This window comes from Sceloporus occidentalis, unplaced genomic scaffold (genome assembly GCF_023333645.1).
Source record: "Sceloporus occidentalis isolate IW3139 unplaced genomic scaffold, rSceOcc1.0.p SCAF_7, whole genome shotgun sequence".
NCBI classification, from domain to species: Eukaryota; Metazoa; Chordata; class Lepidosauria; order Squamata; family Phrynosomatidae; genus Sceloporus; species Sceloporus occidentalis.
This window is the reverse complement of record NW_028316987.1, coordinates 3,833,161-3,854,213: the sequence shown is the minus strand read 5'-3', so window position 1 is coordinate 3,854,213 and position 21,053 is coordinate 3,833,161.

Here is a 21,053-nt window from a genome sequence, read left to right as displayed (position 1 = left end):
TTCACTGTAGAGTCATAGAATATAACAGGTAGTGCTTGAGAGTATAGTATCTCCTTGATACCTGCCTTCTGGCTTCTTGTGCAATACCAGAAAATAAAAAGGCGTAGACTTATATAACTGCCCTTGATCTTGCTATAGGGACAAACTGCCAGAAACACAGATTTTATCAGGTCTCTATCATAGGGCGCTTCCCTCTAGAAATGACACCTATTTGTGTAAGACATTTGTATTGATTGCCCTACCATTCCCACACATCTCTTGGCCATTCTTCCTCCTGGAAAATCCACTCAACCCCTGAGAAACTGCCCAGAAAACATTTCACTCTAAAAATATGTCCACTTGGGCACCTCAAACTCAGTTCTGTTGGAATCAGGCAGAAACTCTGTCAGAATCAAGCTTGATCCATCAGTACTACTGGCTGTCCCATAAAGCACAGTACTGAGCCCTATTCAACGCACAGTCTTCCTTCAGATCGGATTCTTGTTTCTGGAATCGGTAAACTATCCCCCACTGTAATCCTTTAATTCATTGTCTAGTGCCACTCTTTATATCTTAGTTCTTGAGTGTGAGAGAGTGTTTTGTGTGTGTGTGGATTCCCCTTTTAATCAATAAACTAGAGTAATTTGGAAACTGCCGCTGGAGTTTTTGGGTTCATAATGGTTATACATAGGTTAGTGTCCTGGCTTTAGAGTTGCCTGAAGCCCTCTCGCTGCTTCCTATTGAGCTAAATTAATTCCCCCATTGAATACAATTTGTGGGGGTGCTCTCAGGAACTTGGCATTTAGGGTAACAGGGAGAAGGGAGGAGACAACATGATGCAATCTCAGCAGCATGCAGAGAGATGCAATTGCATCCCAGCTCTGAGTAACAACACTTTTTCCTGCCAAGGGCTGGAAAAACAGAAAATAAAAACTGAGACAAAAAAATACTACATCCAAGACAGTAATTCTCAGTACTTATATAGCACTTTCAAGTGTTGAAAGTGCTAGTCCTTACAACAATCATGTATGGCGCATCAGTCATTAGGACCTACATTGCAACTGTGGAGAGAGGAGGAAGAGACTGAATAGGAGAGAGTGCAGTTTCTGTAAGGCCTGCCTGTGAATTTATGGCAGAGGCAAAACTAGAACCAGGGACTTCCTATTGTGCATATTGTGCATCTCTTAGCCACTAAAAGCTACATCAGAAGTGTATTCACAATGATAACTTTGAAACTTGTGCAATCTAGAATTTGTAAGTTAGTGAGGGGTACTTAGAATTCTCTACCAAGCAGCTCAATCCCCTATTTTAAAAAAACCAAAACCTTTCTGAGTTTGATTGAGGCAATTTTGCCCCCAAATTATGTAGGAAGCCTCCAAATGCATAAAAGCATGTGAAAGTACTCCATCCTACCAGAGAACCATACAAATCTCCTAAATATCACCATCCTCTAAAGTCCACCACAGGGGCATCACTAGGCAGTTGCAAGGGTTCAGCCTGCACCATGTGACACCCTAAGCTCCCCAAACATTTGTCTTTTGGCAGAAACATTGTAGTGTTCACTTGTGTCCCTTTAAAATGCTGAAAAGATGATGTGAGTGGGACAAGACTCAGGGAGAGAAAAAGAGTATCTAGGACATTTTTAAAAATAAAATAATTTTTTTAATTTTTTTTTTTTAAATTCTTTAATGACATCACATCTTACCCAGTGTTCACTTTAACCATATGAAACTATGCACATGTAAATACATTTAGGCTGTGCATGTGATATTGTAATTTAAACGTATAATTTTAATTTTGCTAGTAGCTTATATCACAACCATTACATTCAGTGATATACAGGAATGATGGTTTATAAATAACATTAGTACAAAAAAAAATACTGAGGATTCAGTATAGTGTAGCATGGGAGGAGGTTGATGCATGGGGGGAGTGATGCCAACCATAGTGATGCCACTGGTCCACCCCCGTTGTAAGTGAAACAACTCCAAATGCCCCTGCCTTTCCTCACAAGGAAGTTGGTTGCACCCATTAATAATTTCTGTTTCCTTTTTCTACCTCTTTTCCAAAGCTGTGATACCTTTTTCAGAGGACACCATACCCAGTATTCCAAGCATGATGGTTTCTTAGCTGCTTTATCCATCCCCCTCTTTTCCAACACTATCATCTTCCCAAGGTGGCTCACATGATGATAATGATTATGATGACGATGATAACTGATGATGATAATGCACACAACAGCACTAACCCTCTCCCACCCCAAAATCTTTTAAATGTGAATGCTTCAAATGAAATGAGTTCTGATTAAAGACAATTTGCTTCCACACCACAACAGAGGAAAACTTCAGAAGACAGGGCCAAGGCTTCTCCCTCTGGGCCCCACGTAAGGGAAGATTTATTTTAAGCCTTCTTTCCTATCTTTGTTGCCGTTGTTTGTTCGTGAAATCATTTTCAGTTGCTCCGGGGATCCATTCCTTGGCACACCCTCATTGGCTGAATGCTCTTTGCTTATCCCTTCTACAGTCAAGCCTTCTGCTCCCAGCCTCCATTATGGTAAACACGGTATCTTAATTAAAGGACTCGGCTGGCTTGCTCAGCTCAGACAGATGGAGTCTTAATTTAATTAGTATACTTTAATTACCTATGATAATAAGACCTCCACCTGTGTCCAGTTTTTTCTCTCCCCCCCCCCTCACCTTCCTTAAAATCAGCTGTCAGCAAGAGCACCACTGTGTCAGCAGCAAGCTGCAAAACTGCCATTAGTTTTAAAAAGCTGTCCTCCCGCGGATGAGATATTTCCAGAACACACACTTGTAACTTCCTATTATTAATAAAGAATCATCAGTGTCTGTGGCACTTTACAGAGTTCACAATGCAAAAAGGGAATGTTTGCATTAGAGCTTACACTACCCATGGAGAAAGGTGGGCTATTCAATAAATAAATAAGGCACCAGCAACTAAGGCTTCAGCCTCAAGGAACTTACACAACCTAAATTTCATCAGCATGGAAGAACTGGGAAAGGCAACAGCAACAAGGGCCCCATACAAGACTGATAACTTATTGTGGAACAAATTTATTATATCCAGGTTGTTCAGAAGTGGGTACCTGTGGCTGGCCCAGTGACCAAGTTTCTGCACTTGGGACCCTGCCTAAAAATGGGGGGACCCCCACAGGAGTCGCCGAAGGTCCACTGACTGAAGAAAAATTTGTTTTATCCCAGGTTTCCCAGTATACTAGGAATCATGGCAATTTACAAAAAATGGCAAATCCAGACTGATTGAAAAATCATACATTTTGTTCCTGTTCTATCCTGGACTAAAGTAAACCGGCCTAAGAAGCTGGTATACAAATCCTCTGAACATACCAGAAGCCAACAGAACATATTCAGGGATAAACCAAAATCAGAAAGAACAGGAACAAAATTTGGGACTTTCTGGTCTTTTTAATCAGTCTGAATGCACCCTTACAATCACTTAAGTAAAAAACATCTTAAAAGTTGTTTTTAAAATGCAATTAAACTATCCATAGTATTAACAAGCATTTTAAACAAACTGAGTAAAAGTTTAAAAATCAGCTACACTGCACACCGTTTACAATCAGTTCCTAAAAACTGGTCAGAACAGAAAGGTTTCACTTGCCAATGGAAGGACAGTAATGGAAGGAGAGCCTGGGAGAAACCACTGGAAGGACCTCTTTTTTGTTCCCACCAAATATTCCTGGGAAGGTGGTGGGACCAAGAGAAGGACCTTGCTCAAAGATCTTAGAGCCCATATGGGCTCATATGAGAAGATACAATACTCGAGATAGTCTGAAGCTGAGCTATATTGCTCTATATATTATATTCTATATTCTGAGCTATATAATTCAGACGTACAGTCATGTTAGTCTGGTATATCACTGCGCAAAGTGATCTTGTAGCACCTAACTGTGCAAAAGCTCACAATGGCTTCATGGGACACTACACATATTATAACACTGGTTAACTTCGCAGCCTCATGAAGACACTCTGGGCCAGTTTCACATATCTCCTTTCTGGTTCCCAGCCTGCAATATCACATTCCAAAACTCCTTCCACCATTCATATGGTCATCCGACATCCACCCACCTTGGCTTCAGGCAACATCTTTCCTGTCTTTGTCCCTCAATGATCATGGTTAAAACTGAACCTGTCACTTCATCACCATATCTGTACATTTTGCATTTCTATGGCTATACAGTTTGATTATAAAGGTCCTTCCCTGGGCACCACTTCACTCCATGTATCTGAGGAAGTAGACATGGTCTAAAAAAGGTAAAATTCAAATGTATACCCGTGTTAATCTGGAAGATCAATATGCAAAGGGATCTGGTAGCACCTTTGAGACTAGTTAAAAGAAAGAAGTTGGTAGCAGGAGTTTTCATAGACTTCAGTCTACTTCCTCATAGATGCAGAGGAAGTAGGCTGAAGTCTACAAAAGCTCATGCTACCAACTTCTTTCAGTTAGTCTCAAAGGTGGTACCACATCCCTTTGCATACCTATAGTGCACAAAAGCTTATGTTACAACATATTTTACACATTAGCCTCAAAGGTGCTACAAAATCCCTTTGCATACTGAGGTTGTATAAGGCTTTATAGGTCCTAAGCAGCACTTTGAATTGTGTCTGGAAAATGGGCTGGTTGTCAGTGGCACTGTTGCAGCAGGAAGATTGTATGTACCCCATAGCCAGCTCCAGTTAATAATCTGGCTGCAGCTCTCTAGGACAACTGAAATTCCTGAGCACTTTTCAAAGGCAGCCCCACATATAGCACATCGCCGATTACAGTAATTCTCCTCTTTCACACGTGCACACACACCCACAATCTCTGAGAGTATGAAAATAGCATGTTAAAAGTAACAGTGTTGCCTTTTCGGCAAAGAAGGATAGCACCATTCCTTTTAACATTTTAACAAGAACTAGGAAACAGCCAACATCTTGTATTGCGAAGTCGAAATCTTGTGTTGCATCTCTGCAAAAAATGTCAATTTGCGGGGTTATTTTTGGCTAATTAGGGGTTGTTTGGGGGGTTCAGCTAAGTTTTGTTTGGAATTGGAAACCACTGACTGTAATTCATTAATAATAAGTTATGTTACTCATTGCAAGTGATGAGCAACAGTTTACTCATGAAGTGTGCAATGCACAGTGTGTAACTTTGGGGAGCAATGGTTCCAAGCCTTCCTCCCTCACTCCCCTACATCTGTGTGTGTGCTTTCAAGTCACCTGTTGACTTATGGTGGCTCCACTTAAAGATGCTTTTACCAATTCTTTCCTCTGAAATGTAGCCTACAACACATAGTATTAGTTGGTAGTTTCCCACCCAAGCACTAACCAGAGCTGACTCTGCTTAGCTTCTAAATTCAGACAGAATCTGGTACCTTTAGACCCAACACTTTCTTTGTGCCTAACCGGTATCATTGGGCTGCTGAGGAAAACTGCAGAAAGGGAGGAGGAGAGAAGGAACATCTGTGCAGCCTTGAGCTCCAGGGAGAAAAAAAAAATAGGATCCATATGCAAACAACCATCACCAATTCAAACAAGTTGCTTTCAACACCAGGTGAAGATTTTAAAAAATTACCCTAGACCTTTCAAAAATTGCTTTGGAATTTTTTGATATTAGTGCTGCTTGATTTTATTATTACAGTGGACCTTCCACATTCGCTGAGGTTAAGTGTGAAGGACCCCCATGAATGTGGACAAACCACAAAAAAAAAAATATTATTCTTTTTGCCTAAGACAACACCTCTCTAGGAATCTCCAAGTTCTCCAATGCAACTCTATGGTGGACTTCTGCCAGAAGTTGAGCATAGAATCATGCTGGAGGACCTACAAATGCCTAGAGAAGTGTTTTCTCTAAGAACATCTAGGTTATCCAGCACAACTTTATGGTCAATGTCCAGCAGAGTTGCGCTGGAGGACTTAAGAGATTCCTAGAGAGAACATATTAATCAAAACCGCAAATAGTAAAAGCTGCAAAAGTCAAAGCCGCGAATATCGACGGCCAACTGTATTGTTATTTTTGCCCATAGTTTTCCTGTGATGAGAGCCAGTGTGGCATAGTGGTTTGAACACTGGACCGATACAGGAAGACCAAGGTTTGGATCTCCTCTTAGCCATGGAAACCCAGTGGGTAGCCTTGGGCAAGTCACCCTCTCAGTCTGAGGCAAGAGCAAACTTCTACTGAACAGATCTTGTAAACAAAATCCTGTGATCAGTTTGCTTTAGGATCACCATAAGTCAGAGATGGTGTTAGGTGTTCTTACCAAATTTTGTAGCTGGCAAGGTGTAACCCCAGAAGTGCAGCAGGGAAGACAGAAATGAGAATTCTGCCCTCCTCCATTTTATAGTTGGTCCTTGGTATTTGCTGGAATTTGGTTCCAGGACCCCTGTGGATACCAAAATCCATGGATGCTCAAGTCTCATTAAATACAATGGCAGAAAAGTGGTGTGTGTGTGTGTAAAAATACTTTCAAGCCAAGGATGATTGAATCTGTGGACAAAGAATCCATGGAAATGGAGGGCCAACTGCATTTTCCCTCAAACCCCAAATTACACATATTGCAGAAACTTAAAACATCAGCTGAGCATTAATAAATAATGTTTAGGCATCCAAAGAAAAGGGGACAGGCAAAGTTACCAAGGGACTGCAAACACAGCAAACAGAGGAATGTGATTTTCAGTGTCTCTCATTCTACAATTCTAGAAATTTGGGAGGTGAAGGAAAATTTCGGGGAGGGGGGTCTTGTTAGCAGGGGCAAAGTCCTCATTTTGCCACTTGCTCCTTCAGTAGCAAGATGCACGTACAATGCTTCCATTCCACCACTCATCTTTCCCCCATGTGGCACACTGTGTGTTCTGGAGCTTTTCTTATGGTGGTGAGGGAGCTTTCTTGACAATATTATTTAGCCTTTGACCCATTAGACAGTGAGATAGGCCTTCAGCCTCTCCTTCTTTTTGGGGTCAATGAAAAGGGGGTCTTGTCTCTTTTAGTTCTTTATCTTTCCCACAGTTAATGGTGAAAATTAGGGGGGTGAAAAGAGAGAGAGAGAGAGAGAGAGAGAGAGAGAGAGTGCACTGGGCAGAGTTGTGTGAGCTGCTGAGCTGCTTGGTTTTCCAAAATTTTGAAAATATGTGTGTGTGATTAAGTTCTACTTGTCTCCTCAGTTCAGGGGTGAAAAGCTTGTTCCAGCTGCACAAAAACCACAGTGAACGCAACAGGCTGACGCTTATTAAGGATCAATTCACACCCTTGTATGTGTGTGAATGTGCCCCTTCAAAGTGCCAAGAAAAGGAGATGTTCAGTGGCAGCGGCAGCCCACAGCTGCTTTTCTTGGGTGGTGAGGCAGGAGGAGGGAAGCAGATATATCTGTCAGCAAAAAAGACCACCAAGTTGTTCGCCAGAAGTCACTCGGCAGCTCAACAGATGGCCGGGTTTTTGTACTGCCACCAGGGATTGCGACCGTATGAATGCTGAGCTGCATACAAATGAACGGGTGGTGTTCCAGAACAGTGGTACCTTTCCAGCCATTCAACAAATATATTTTTGGCTTCTCTTGCTTGCTATCTGGCGACCAAATGCACCATGCCTAGAGGGACTCCAAGCTGGCAAGAGGAGCTCTTGCTGAAAAGAAGGGCCAATGCATCTGCCATAAAGCAGAGACTGGCCAACAGATGCCTTGCCACCCTTGACCAAACATGAAACACAAAACAAACACAGGTTGTGCTGTTTTGAAGGAGGAGAACCTGTGCACATGCTGCAGGATGATGGTGGTGAACCAAACAAGTCCCAATAACTTAAGCAAATGAGTCCAGCCATATAATGCTGAGGAAAACAAATGGGAAGAAGTTTGGGAGAAGAAATGTTTGCATTTGTAAAATGTTGATGATGACAAATTCACAATTTCATTAAGTCTGTGTTTCTAATCAGACACTAGGGCAAAACTCCAGCAAATGACTCTCATACACACTTGCTCTGGGTATACATACATGTAAACACATGTCTGTGCATACATATCCATATCAATACATGCAAATGTGGGGGGGGGGGCAGTGGTGTAATGTAAATTAGTTCTTACTAAATTGTCTGATATGGGGCGGGGGTGGGTGGGATGAGAGTGTTTCTTTAGTGTACCAGGTATGAGCATCATATTTATGCACACTGATTACAACTGTTTCTTCCTTAGATTGAATCTTGCTGTGGACCTGCAGCCAACAGCTCACAGATTAGCACTGAACTATAGTTCATTGCTTTGAGTAGCACTGGTAAAACTGTGAAGTGCAGCCCCTCATCCTCATAGCAGTTCCTCCAAAAAAAGTCCAAACATGCAGGTGGCTGTGCTAATCTCTCACTATATATTCCAGTTTATCCCCATTAAGAATAGGTCTTTTGTAAAGTTAATGGGTCTTGCCCGCTCAAAACCAAGAGGCAGAAACCAGGGACCATCTAATGAAATCCACAGAGGAAAGAAGAGCCATGTCCCAAGATGCTTAAAATATGATTTTTAGTGTTTTAATAAAACAACCGTCTTTTGAGCATCTTAACAAACCTCTCAACACCAAGCCATACCAAATATTTTGGGTTACAAGAGGAACAGCTCATAACCATACATTGTTGCTAGTAGGACCCCTTTCTACCATAGAGCTTGCAGCTAAACTTAGAACAGGGAACACCAAGTTAGGTGGGTTAGCAGATATCATAGTCCCTGCTAGGCAAAGGTTCCTGATCCTAGCTCCATTACACCAGTGAGGGGGAAGTTTATTTATTTACTTATTCAAATATTTCTATTCCACGCTATTATCACAAGATGGCAGGCAGCGTACAAATAAAACCCATTTAAATAATTAAAATAATAATTTGAAGAGTTTGAAAGCATAGTTTAAAAATACTGTAGGTTTAAAACCCAAAACAGTTTTTGCACATAGGCAATTTGGGGTTGATCAGTTAGGTCCCAAAGGCTTTCATAAACACTCAGGTTTTTACTTGGCACTGAAATAAAGACAGTGTTGGTGCCAACCAGGCATTCTAGAAGAGGGCATTCAAGTAGGGTGCCACAGCTGAGAAGGCCATACCTCTGTTAACAAAGCTGAAGTGATCCTGAATATCATTTAACAGAATATTTGGTACAAGAGGTAAAAATAACATCAAAAGAGTAAGTACTTACACTACAGAAAAGATCAGTTCAATGTGTTTCAGCAAACGTTTTATCCAAAGATGACAACATGCACAGGTAAAATGGAGCACTCAGGTCAGCAAGCCTTACATAAGTAGACAGAAACATTCTGAACCTCTTAGAGGCCACTTGAATGCTTCTTCAAAAAGGTATCATACACCAGCCTTCACTTTTAATATGATTCCCATTTTAGTGGACAAACTTAAGAGATGTATGCTTGTATAACAAACTGGGGGTAGCTGATGAAGCAGGCTTGGCAGCTCCTCATTTTTCTCCATTTTGCTGCTCACATGCTCTGGAGACAGCTGCTGTGTGTCTTGCCTGTTGTCGGCAGGCACAAACATCTACATTAGGATAAGCTAGAAGGTAATCCCATTCCTTCCCAGCTCAAGCTTTGTTTATTGCAGACAAAGTACTTTAACCTGACACTGGAAATCTGTGTTTCTCTAGCCTGCCTTTCCCATGTTCCTTATGTTGCCACTGCTGCTGCTAAAAAACTTTCAGCTAGACAAGGGATGAAGAGAAAGAGCAGGCAGAAAAAGCCTTTGCAAAAATGAGAAGCTTTGTTAATCGAGATATGCCTGTACTGACTCTATTGGTGGGACACAGAGGAGGCCTTCTCCAGTAGATCTTAGATTCTTAAGCAAGAGTATACAGGGAGAGGAGTTCCTTCAAATATGAAGGTCCCAAGCCATTTAGGGCTTTAACTCTCTCTCTCTAACAACCTCACTTACAAAATAATGCAGAGACACCACTGGTGAGTGTGGACTGTGAAATGCATCCTTCCTATGCATGTCTAAAGGGTAAGCCTTTAACTTCAACATTGAATAGCAGTACATATGACAACCTGAATTATTGCAAAGATGATGAGCTCACAAATTAAATTAGCCTGCAAAAAGGCAAACAAATTAAAAGGAGCCATTTGGAATTAAAACTGATGTATAATTTATAACTGAGATTCCAAAAAAACCCGTGAATGCTTTATGATTTGTGAATATAGACTACAGTTCCCTCTTGAGGCAATGGTGATGCAATACAGCAATTTATTTCATACCTTTGTGCATCATAACAAGATACACTGAGAAACTACAGCCATGAAGCATCTTTGGGGAAAGAAAATCTGGGCTTCCAGACAGGATTATCTTTCTTTAAAATTAAGGCAGTAACCTCTTTGTAAAACTGGACTACAAGGAAAGCGGAAGTGCAAACTTGTGGCCTTAGCACCAGACTAACGGCAGAACATGAAGAAGCAATTTTTGGACTACAATTCCCAGAATCATCCAGATAGCATGCCAATGGCCATCCTAGTGGGGGTATTTCTGGGAGGTGTAGTTCGCAAAGGTAAATTTTCCAAGCGTTGACAAAGAGCTCCAAATATCTGAATTATGCGTTTTTATTATTCTTTTCCCACTGAAAAAGGTCTTTCTCTCCGTTCCAGTTCCCCAGAAATCATAACCTGGGCTGTGCAGGTTGTCTCACAGAAATCTGAGGATGTATGAAAGGAGAGGGAAATTCATATAGACATTCCATTAGATCTTTTGGACACTATCATGTTCCTGTCTCACAACCCCATGCTCTAGCTTTGCCTGCCTACAAAGGTTGGTCTCCTGCCTTATTTTGGCTAGCTCCCCCCTTTCTCCTTGAAATTTAAATTGTAACAATTAAATTCTAGCTCATTATCCCCAAGACAATATTTTCACAAACTAGCACCCTCCAGATGTTATTGACTTGATCAAAACACCCAATATAGCTGACAAATTGCCATAGTGGCTGCATTGATGAGACGGGAGTTGAAATCCAGAACATCTGGAGGGCACTAGGATAGGAATGGGTGGTCTACCTGATCTTTGACTGGCAGAGATTCTTCAGGGTTCTGAAGTTCAGAGGACTTTCCCAGTCCTATCTGGGAAATGGGAGTGAATGAACCTGGGACCTTCTCCATACAAAACATGTGCCCTTCTAATAAGCCATGACCTTATTTCCTAAAAAGTACGGGCCTGGAACATCATCTTACCTAGACTTGGTTAATCTCACACCCCACTGCATCTACCATAAATGCAGAAATGTGAGAACAAGGAGGGTGTGTTTCTGGGTTAATGCAGAATACATTTCCCAAACTGCGAGTGCCACCACACACAGACCTGTAATTGTGTGGGAAGGCTTTGAAGTATTTCTGAAACCAGCATGTCTCATTTTAGAAATTGCATTACCAACTGCCCTGGGAGAAAGGCAGACAAAAAATACCATCTGCAACAGCTGGTCATTATTTCTTCTTCTATTACTATGCTTCCACATTTGACATTCTCTCTCTCTCTCTCTCCCCCACTGTACTACCATTGCTTTTCAAGTTTCCAGAACTGCCTAATAGAAAACTGGAAGGTACACAGAGCACCTAACATATATTTGGGAAACCAGATAATGCTGTGGCACTAGACTTTGGAAAAGCTACCTTTTTGGACTATGGCTCCCAGAATCCCCCAGCCAACATGGGGAGTTTTAATGCAAAGAAAAGTAATGTTCAAGCTCTGCAATACTGGACTGTATATCATCTTCAATCTCAGAAAACCTCACAAACTGTAAATCTATCGATACCTAAGACACCTTTGTTTTACATCACATAACCAATGTACTGTAGACTTTATAACACATTTAGCTTCTGTTTTATATTGAGCTGGAACATACATGTCAGACTCAAAAGAATAGTTAAGATACTTGTTGCCTATACCAGTGGTAACTCTACCAGCTGCAGGGGATTCTGGCAAATCCACTTAACATCCCAAGTAAATAGTTGTTGAGGAATCAAGTGGAATAAAAAACTATGAATTAGGGATAGACAAGCTCCCTATGTCCTTCACTGGGAATAAACCTGAAGTAAATGGGTTAATTTCCCATATGTTATAATGTCCAGTAAATTAATCTGATTTTTAAGGTCTGGGCTGAGTCCCTAGGTAGAAACCTCTAGAACCCACATATGATCTGGACTACAGGTCACAACCTTGGTGTTGCCTTCATGTTTGCCAACAACCTCCCTCTCAGTAGATTTGAACTTGGGTCCTCCAAGGTCTTGTCCACCATTTGTCCAGCTTGCTCACCACCTCGCAGAGCTGGCTCCACGTTCATAGCATGAAGGCAGTAAATCTCTAAAACTCTAGTTGTTATTACAGAAATGTATTTCTACATGTAGCTAGGAATATCTCTTCGCTACTGAGGAGGCTCCACTGATGACAGGAATGCTGGTTTCAGCAAGGTAAGGTCTCTAGACCTCAGGATGAGTGTTGTTGTTGGGTACCTTCAAGTTGTTTCCAACTAATGGCAAACCTAAGATGAACCTATCACAGGGTTTTCTTGGCAAGTTTCTTCAGAGGTGGTTTGCCATTGCCATCCTGTGCAGCTTGCCCAAGGTCACCCAGTAGGTTTGCATGGCCAAGCCAGGATTTGAATCCTGGTCTCAAGTCATAGCCCAACTCTTAAACCAGTGCTCCACACCGACTCTCTAGGATGTTAGCAAACAGCAATGTCATCAGAATGTACCAGGATCACTTGCAAGAATGTGGTCAATGCTACTCAAAGATTAGATTTGGACTTACCCTAGAGTCCAGACAGCATGTAAGACCTTAAGCCAGCAACTTGGGTCCATGAACCATTTGAAGTTTCCTAAATTGGCTGTGGGCTATACTTGCTATTAGCAGAATATCAGGAGCAAAACCATTCAAAGCAAGAAAAATGCTTGCTTTAAATGGGATTTTTCCACTTTGCAATCAAAAGCCAGTGGCAGTGCCAGAACGGGTCACCAAATTTTGGTGGCATTTTTAAACAACAGAAAGAATGGCTGGCATGGGGCACTTGCCGCATACCAGCCTTATGTTGCCCACCTCTTCTCTACACTATTTGGAATGTAGCCTGGCATAAGCTCCAGAACACTGCCTCTTCGAACTGACTATTCATGAGCACATGCACATGATACAATTAGAAATGTATAGAATCTAAATGGTAGGGAGATCTTGGAAGTTTTTAAAGGCCTTCTAGCTATTAATAAAGTCTGGTGTGGCAATCATGTGGTGAGGGGAGACCCTGTCCTAAATTTATTTGTGTGTGTGTGTGTGTGTGTGTTTAAAAGTGATGCACCAAGGTAATTAGTTTAGCAAGACAGTCTTTGTCAAAGACTCCAAATAATCTTCTGAAAACAAAAAGGAACAAAAGCAGGCCACAGATTTTCCCAGATGCAGCTACATACAGACATAAGGAAGGGTGTCTTTCAGCCGTAGAACAAAAGCTAAAGAGCTTTCAAAGCAAACCAGCTCCCTGGTCTGTTGTTTTGTTGGTAAACAGATGAACTGTTGTCTTTTATAAAAGGGGAATTGGGCGGAGGGGGGGGGGGAGAGAAAGGTAAGATAAACTCTCACAATAAATAAGAGAAATACTTCAGCAGAATCCGCCAATAACAATTTAAAGCTCGAGGGAGATGGGCAGTGAAAGATCTCTTTCGCCAATAATAGCTGGTTTGCTGTTAGATGGTGGAAATGCTCCAAAGCTTCTGGGGTTTAAAGTTCCCTCTCTACATTTATTGTTCGCCTAAAGGAAACAATGGGTCTGTGGATGAGTTTTTCATTTCACCAGCACCACGAAAACCCAAGCCCCAAGAGTCAGGATCTGATGTCTGTAGGTAGGGATTCTATAAAAATTAGGATGGGAAATTTTTCCTCTTTTTAACCCCCGCCCCCCGCAATGCAAGGCTATCCAAAAAAATGGAACAGTAATTGATTCAGGATACAAGATACCTTCACACAATTAATGATGAAGATGAAAGATGTAAGAAATTTAACACCACAAAATGTAGTAGCAGCCCCTAGATTAGGCAAAATCACAGCAAAGAAGTGTATCAAATGGTATAAGTCATGGACAAGATAGCTTTCGAGAACCTTCAGGTTTCAGTTAGTCAGTTGTCTGTACTAAGTGTTCATGATCTACAGTAGGGAAGGCTATCTACTGGGTCACCAATGCAAAAAGATTTTAGATGAGACAAACCTTTAGAGCTCTCCTACAAGGTGCAGTTCCTCTTCCTCTGTTCCTGACTAACAAAGTCTAAACTCTGTACTAGTAAAGCCTAAAAATAATCACATTAATCTGATATGCATTATTGCAGGGAGAGCATGAATAGGATACCATGTGCCAAATACTATGTAAGGCACTGAAGTGGCATTCATCTATGTAGAGAGCTGTCAGTCTACATTACAAGGGTAAATGGGAAGGGATCAACATGTGCAAATGCTAGAGAGAGAGAGAGAGAGAGAGAGAGAGAGAGAGAGAGAGAGAGAGAGGAGAGATAGCATGCATGAACATACCCGTATGGGGGAAGCCCTCCAGTAACCATTGAGATTGCAGGTAAGGGCATGGCTATAAAGTTTGTGCAAAAGTAGAGTCATAAAGGTTATTAGAGCTTGAAAAAGTCATTTTTTGGGACTGGTAGTCCCAATACATAATTTTGCCAAAGATCTAGGAATGAGGCACTTGAAAGTGAATAGTGAAGAAGACATAAAGGCACAGATGGGAGTGAAAGGAGTTCAAGAGGTCTGGAAGTGGACAAGCATGAATGGAGTTAACTGAGTAAAAACAAAAAGCAGTGTACTGTGAGACACTGTCGGAATGGAGAGGAGAAAATCTTTCAGAGAAACTTGAAGGCAACACAACTATCATCTACAGGATTATTTCTCATAGTTTGGAACTGTAGGGTAAAGACCAGGAAAATGGAAGACAAAGTTCACACAATCACAGAATTGTAAGGGGGCTTATGGGTCACTGGGTCCAACCCTCTGCTCAATGCAGGATCTTTAGCTGGAGCATCCCAGCAGGTAGCCGTCCAGCCTCTTTCTCTAGACATCTAGAGACCCTACCCGCTCTAGGCAACTGGCTCCATTGGCCAATGGCTCTCATTGTCAAGTGCCTTTTAATGTTCAACTGAAATCTACCCACTTGTAACTTAAAACCATTAGACCGAGATTTACCCTCTGAGAGAACAAGCCTCCCCCCACCTTTGTGGCAGCCTTTGTTCACCAAGCTAAACATGCTCAGCTCCTTTAAAGTCTCCTCCTGTGTTTTGTTCTCCATTTTAATAAAGGTGCTGGGTCTACATTTCCACTTACCACCGGTCATCCCAAGTCGCATATTTCTTAACACCCATTCACAAACCTCCATGGAAGCAATTAAAGAGAAAGGAAAAGACAGACAAGCTTTTTGTCTAGCTAAAATAAGGGATGCTTGGGAAGAGAAGTGAGTATAGAGAAACTGTAGGAAACAATGAATGGGACCTTCTGCGGTAGAATAATACTATTCAGGGCACATGGTAATTAGCCTAGGACAAGAAGCAGGTGTCATAAAATGGAATACAACAGCAATATTTGACTGAAAAAGCAAATGCTATGCCTGTGGAGCCAAAAAGCACATATGTTAAAAGCACAATGCACTGGTTATATCTGGCCTATGATGCACAGACTTTGAAGAATTCTTACTGAATGCAAGAGGAAAGGTAGAAGTCCAGCACACCAAAAAGAATGAGACCAAAGGTTAGAGTGTAGGATTGGGACTTAGAAGACATAATCATCCATGAAAGTCCCTGTTTAATTTAGGCCAGTGACACCCTCTCTCAGCCTCACTTACCTTACTGTGTTGGTGGATTGATAAAGTGGACAAGAGGAAAGACATGTTTGTCGCCTTGACCTTATTTGGAGGTAAGTCATGCCCCCCCAAAGGTCTTGTCCCACCTTTTGAGAACCACTGTTGCAGCATAAGCTTTAGCAGGCTCAATTTATCATGCAGCATTTGTACCCAACAAAGCAGCCTCTAGCACACAAAAACATGTGCAACAACATATTCCTAAGTGTACAAGATGCATCCTTTTGCTGCAGAAGACTAACACAGGCCTGTTACAGACTGCCAAAATAAAGCTGCTTCGGGTCTCTTTGGAGGTATGCTGTTTAAATGATGCATGCATCCTAAGAATCCGGAAGCTGCACCAAAGCTGCACTCCAGTGCTTAGGAATGAAGCGTGGCTTTGGCGCGACCTCCGGACTCTTAGGACCCAGGCATCATTTAAATAGCTTACCTCCAAAGAGACCCGAAGCAGCTTTGGTGCAGCTGTAACAGGCCACAGCTTTCCTTCTGAAAATAATGCAGCTTACAGTTATGATTAAATAAAATCCTGGTGTGTTCATTAAAGACATTTTACCCTGCTCTTCAGCCAACAACATTCCTATGTAAATTAAAAGCAAGGAAGCCTTTGAAAAAAATAAACACTCTACTAGAACCATAACCATTTTTTTCCTGAATCACCAGTGATCATGTTTCAGAATCCACATATTCTGAAATTTTATTTTCGACATCATAAATTACAACCACAACACCCCAATTTTCTGGATTTCAAGTCCTTCCTATTTTAGGTATGTGAAAGCCTGAAATAGGGGTTCCCTTGCGGAGCCACATTTTTTGAAGAGGCATACATGTGCTTTCAAGCCACCTGTTGATTTATGGTGGCACCACGAATTTTATAGGGTTTTCTGAGATACTCAAGAGGTGGTTTTGCCTGTTCTTTCTTCTAAAATATAACTTCTAGTATTTATTGGTGGTCTCATCTGAGTACTAACCAGGGCTGACCCTGCTTAGCTGCAAAATCTAGACAGGATCTGGTCTCTCTAGGGCATTGGGGCATGTCTGAAAAGTCACCTTGGGGCAGCCTAGACAGGCAAATGTTTCTTAGAGCCCAGAATGCCAGCTCAGATGGTTTCCTCTTTAAATGTCTGCCTGAATTACAGTTTAGATAAATATACCCTTCCCTCCTTGTAGAAATTCAGCTTTCCCAACTGTTCATCTGGCTCGGACATCTCTGCAGTAGCACAACATACACTGCAGACAGAAAGCTGCAGTTTGGATTTTGAAGGAGGCAGGGAGGGACATTAGTGGGAGGTTTATGAACAGTATGCTGCAGTTCTGATGCTACTATCGCCAGATGGCTTCAGCCGTATCAATTACTGTTTATTAAAAAGAAAGAGATCCACACAGTAAAAAAAAAAAAAAGAGGGGGGGAGATGAAGCACTAGCTTGCAGAAAGGCGACGCAATACCAACAAGTTGCCACTTTCAAGGTCTTTCAGATCAAGCCTGGGGAGATGTCAAGCTTGAAGGATCTACTTTTTAAAATTAGAACTCCAGAATCCAACAACTGGAACCTGGTGTGAGATACAAAATTAAAGAACTTTGAGCCCAAGAGTGGGTGGAAATAAATTATTCCTGGCTACCCTGACCTTTCTTGATTTTAGCAGTACAATTGCAAGTGAGTGGGTAGAAGAAGTTGCTCTTCTATTTTTATTGTTAAAACAACTGGGATATGGAAATCCTTGCTGATTTACTACTGTAGGGATAACAATTATACAACTCTCCAGATGTTGTCCCTGACTAGCAAAGCTTGTGGTAAGGAAAACAACTACTACAGAAACTATCCAGAGAATAAGCAACATATCCAGAACTAATTTCTGTTTCCCCTCCCCAGCCTAAAAGAGCACGGCAGCGGCTTCACGCCCACTTTTATCATGAGCAACTAGTCATGTGTAACAAGTGACAATGCTGGACAGTTAGATACATTTTCCTATGGACCAAGGATGCCTCCTAACATATTTCAATGTTCAATATTCCAATACAGCATTATGAGTAAACAGATGAGAGCCTTAAAGATGACACCCCAGATGTAGAATGCCTCCCAAGTCTCACGTGGCATCCACCTTCTATTCTTGGTGTCAACAAACAAAGAAGTATGTATGTGCTTTTAGATTTCTCCCAGAGTTTTTGGAAGACTAGGGTCTGAAAGTCGCAAGTATTACAATCAATTTATATTGGTTAGCAATGTATGCCGTATGGACTATTTTATTCTCTGCTTTTTAATGTTTTAAGCCACATATGTATTTTATGGATGTGGATAATCTTTTTATATATATATATAATCTGAAAGCTGCCCAGGGAAGTTTGATTACAGGGTCGACACAGAGAAACAATTAATCCAGAAGGATTATTGTTTCTCTGTGGTCCACATTGTACCCTTATCCTACTGATGTCCATTTCAGGTCTTAGAAAAGGAAACTCTTGCATCCAGAGCTCTGCAAAATGCATCTGTGCACTTGGTGAGTAGCTTTTAAACTGTGCCCACAGAGGTAAAAACATAGACTCAGTATTTAAAGGGATCCCAAGGGCTATCTAATCCAACCCTCTGCCATGCAAGAATACATAGCTAAAGCATTCCTGAGATGGCCACCAATCCTCTGTTTAAAGACGTCCAAATGTTCCAAATTAACAATTTCCATTTGTTCCTTAATCTCTGTTCTAATTTCACCTCCTCTTTATAATGAAAATGCTTATATCAACATAAATACAATTATTTGGCAGAAATCTGCCATGAAGACCCATTCTGGGCCTGTACCGCTCCCCAGAGGAAAGAGAAGGTCACACAAGTCCCAGCATGGATTGCCTTTTCTGTCCATGTGCCTTTAGTTCCCCTGGGAAGAAGATTGCCAAAACCAGCCTTGATTTCCAGTCAAGCGCCTCCCTGAAGAAAAGGGAGGGCTGGTGATGTCAAGGTCCGTTTAACTTCTTGCAAGTGTGTCTGCATCCTCCAAGTAGAAGCTGAGGCAAGAGACTCCCTGAACAGTTATAGCTGCTCCTGCAAACCCAATAGGGATGAAATCTTTGTCAAGTTACAGCAAACCTTTCGGTAAACAACACAGCTTCTTCCATGGAATAATTAAGGCAGCTTCTTGCTCATACCTAGAGACGCAGACGGGATACAATTGATTCTAGCAAGCTTCCCTCTTATTAAAAATGCAACACTCAAAACGCTGTTTAAACTGGTAAATTGGGTCCATGTACTACTACCGGCATAAAAAAGGAAGAGGGCAAAAAACCACCTAAAGGATGCAGAAAAAGAAGATACCAAGGTTTTTGGAAGACTTTGGGCCAGCATAAGAAGCAATCTGCCTTAGGAGCTCAGAAAAACAACAACACAAAGATGTGAGATTATATCTACCCCATTCTCCCCACTAACATCTATAATAAGAAGTAGACCACCTCTTGCTATCAGGGCCCCATTTTTACAATCTACGTTGACTTGAAAAGAATAAATGGAAAGGCAGATTTAATTTTAAAATATTAAATTTAGTGATGGCAACCCTCACAATGAGACTCAACAGAAAATCACACAGCCAGCCAACCTAATTTACATGTTTCTAGATGTTTCCAGATGTTTCTGGGAACACAATTCCCATGATTCTAAGTCAGCATGGGCAATGATTGGAAATGGGTCTCTAGAGACCTCAAGTTGGAAACTACTTTTCCTTAGAATTTAAAGTAAAGGAGAATCTTATTTAGCAGAAACCAATGATGCCCACTCCCCCTTTTTTTTAAGATGGCCATTGCAACCTCATTTCAAAAACGACTTCAACTGTACAACTCCTTGCCAGTGTGTTACACACTGCCCAAGCTGCCTCAGTCATTACTATTGTAATTAGCTTGTTTGGAGGACCCTTCTAATCTTTACCAAGTCAGCATCATATGTGTATCTCACATCAATTTCTCTGCTAAGACAGACTGAAAACAATATGATGATAATACTGAACATACATACAGCTTTTTGACAGTTGAAGATTACTAAAATAACAGGTAAACACATAACACATATACCTCACACCGTAGGGAAGTATTTCCAAATTGTACATGACCACAGGAAGGTGAGTACAAGACAGCGGCTTGTCCAGAGATTGGAAAAGTGACTATTCTCATCTACAATTCCCAGATCTCTCTGCCACTTACCCTACTGGATGAGAAATTCTGGGAATTATAGTGCAAAAAGCTAACATTTCCAAACTCTGTGCTTGTCTAATGGTGACCCAGAACATACAGTTGTGAGGATTTGTATAGATTTTCAGGCCACATCTTTTATAATGATCCACTCAGATATAATAATGTTACTCTCATTTACACTTCTTTTCGTTGGCTGCTGGTTCCATCATTAACTGCTCTTGCTGCTTGTTTCCTTTCCTTGTTAATTCTTCAACTCAGACTTTCTGTGCTCCTGATATTGTTCTGCTTCTGAATATGTATCCTCAATTGCTCATTTATGTTTCATCTATATTGTGTCCCTTTATATTTGGAATTCTTTACTTTTTCAGTTGGAATCATGATGACATGGTCTCCTTTGAAAAAAATAGCTCCACAAAATTTACCTTTTTCCCTTTGGCCTCCCTGTGACAGCACTCAGTACACGTGGAAGTCATTAAAAACTGTTCATATTTATGGCACTGAGACAGACACCTTTTTTTTACATCCCTTTCACGTTCCATTCCCTACTGTAAGTGTAGGAAATGGTGACTTTCCAATACTATTGGTCTGCAACCCCCAACATCCCTGACCACTGGCTACACTGCTGTTATAGATGCGTGTCAACAATATCCGAGAGGCCACACATTCCCCATCTCCGTTCTGTAAATAATCTTTTGTTAGATCAGCTTTGTATTCAATAATTCACACAACAGCCATTAGTTAGCCAGGAATTCCATTCAGGCAAAGTGAGTGGGCTGTCAGCAGCAGGATGAATATTTTCATTCGTCCTCCACTAGTCTGCTTAGTTTTCATGCAGAAAAAGAGAAGCCTGCGCCTCAGTCCTCTCCATCCTCTCCAAATCTGTTCAGTAGATTGCATTTAAAACACAAACACAAAACCCAGCCTGCTAAGAGGGTAGCTGGTAGCATGTAAAGCAGAGGCGATTTGTCTCTTAGCAGGCTGGTAAGGAAAAGGAGTATCATGTGTCGCATTTGATTGAACCAGATTGGAAAATGGGATAGCTTTAACCACTT